Source organism: Lolium perenne, chromosome 4, assembly GCF_019359855.2.
Source record: "Lolium perenne isolate Kyuss_39 chromosome 4, Kyuss_2.0, whole genome shotgun sequence".
In the NCBI taxonomy this organism is placed as follows: domain Eukaryota; kingdom Viridiplantae; phylum Streptophyta; class Magnoliopsida; order Poales; family Poaceae; genus Lolium; species Lolium perenne.
In genome coordinates this window covers 237,334,690-237,336,457 of record NC_067247.2, presented here as the reverse complement: position 1 = coordinate 237,336,457, position 1,768 = coordinate 237,334,690, and the positions used below count along the sequence as shown (strand labels likewise).

The 1,768-nt window shown below is 40.4% G+C and overlaps 1 long non-coding RNA gene across 1 annotated transcript; it reads right to left on the bottom strand.

The window, feature by feature from the left end:
* Positions 1 to 593: 593 nt before the first annotated feature.
* Positions 594 to 1,421, bottom strand: LOC139838934 (uncharacterized). The gene is made up of 3 exons (XR_011756739.1): positions 1,271 to 1,421; positions 1,058 to 1,168; positions 594 to 940 (listed from the first exon to the last, which is right to left on the bottom strand). It is a non-coding gene; the product is annotated as an uncharacterized lncRNA (long non-coding RNA).
* Between the last annotated feature and the right edge of the window lie 347 nt (positions 1,422 to 1,768).

The following is a 1,768-nucleotide window of genomic DNA, read 5'->3' as shown; positions in this document are numbered from 1 at the left end:
CATTCGCAATATAGAATGTGGTGCATCTACTTAGTTGTTTCGAGATCGATTTTTATTAGAAAACAATGAAATCACCAACCAGTTAAGAGAAGTGCATGTTCTATTGAAAAGACAACCCAGTACAGATTTTTGTATAAGCATTGACACTGGTGGAAAAAGGGCCTTTGGTCGCGGTTGGCAACTGCCATTAGTCGCGGTTGCGCAACCGCGACCAAAGTAGCGCGACTAAAGGCCCCCCCCCTTTAGTCGCGGTTCGTAAGCACGTGGGCCGCAGGTGAGCGCCAGGGCGGAGGACCTTTAGTCGCGGTTCTTCTGGCCAACCGCGACTAAGGGCCTCCGCAGGGTTTAGGGTTTAGCCCCCCCTCCCCCTAAATCTGGTTTCTTTTTAATTTGTATTGTTTTATTTCTTTTGGGTTTTAATTTTGAAGGAGTTTCACATATTCTACGGAACTACATACATGCATATGAATGTACAATTTCAAACAAATTTGAAATTAGAACCAAAAAGAATTCAAGAGGAATATACAATATATATTCAATATCGGATGACCATATACAATATATATTCAATATCGGATGATCATATACAATTTTGAACAAGTTTCCATCCATAATTTAGTGCATATGAAGTTCTACGTCATCGTAATGGTGTTCTCCTCTAGGATCGATGACTTCCCTCGCCAACCATCCAGCTAGTTCCTCTTGAAGTGGTCGGAAGCGAGCTTCTGGACTAAGCGTCTTCCGGAGGTTATTCCTCATGATGTTGTTCTCACACTTCTGGTCCCGCTCATTGCAGTATCTCCGGATCCTCTCACAAACATAGTATCCACATAGATTGGTCCCCGGTGGCTGAATATCCCCAGTCGTCCGCACTGCCATTTTAAATTGTAGCTCTTTTTTGAATTCACCGACCTTTTTATCTACGAACCGTCTCCAAACCCTACGAGGCAAAGAAAATTAAATGAACAAGAGAGTTATTAATTAGTTACTTGATATTAGGAAATGATGAACGAAATAGGCCGATCGATATAGAGCGCAAATGAATGAAAATAATTACTTTTGCATCATTTTTCTCATGTCGGCCCAAAGCGCCGGATCCATATTCAGAGAGTCGTGGACGAGAACTGTGGAGGTGTGAAATTGAATTACCATAAGAATCCAGTGGAACCTGCGGACACGATACATGCACAGTCATGCATAACTCATCGATTAGCCACATACCATGCATGGAGTAAACAAAAGAGAATGTGCTCAAGACAGAAACACTCACCCAAAATGGTAAGGAAATAGAATATCACTTTTGAGTTCCTGTTTTCTAAAAAACCGCCACAGGTCATCCTCCACGTCGTCGGGGTGGTGTTCTAACACATATGAATTAACGATTTGTGGGTCAATGAACCCAACATCATGGATGTTCCTTATTCGCATTTCCCGCTTCTTCATTCTGCATAATAGCGTACACAACAAGATAGTTAGGACAATATATATATATATATATATATATATATATATATATATATATATATATAGTGCAGGCAATGAACGAGATGGGGTAGAAATTAATAAATCACTTGGCGTAACGTAGCAACTGATGATAGATTTGTCGAGGTCGCGCAGATTGAACAGCTGGAACAATTCACTCCGATGAATTTGTATATAGTAATGTTTGAAGTGATGCTCATATCTAACTTCCGCATAAATATAGTCTTTGGCGTTTTTAAGTTTTATGTAACCCTTGTACCAATTTAGCAGACCTTTCATTTGTCGA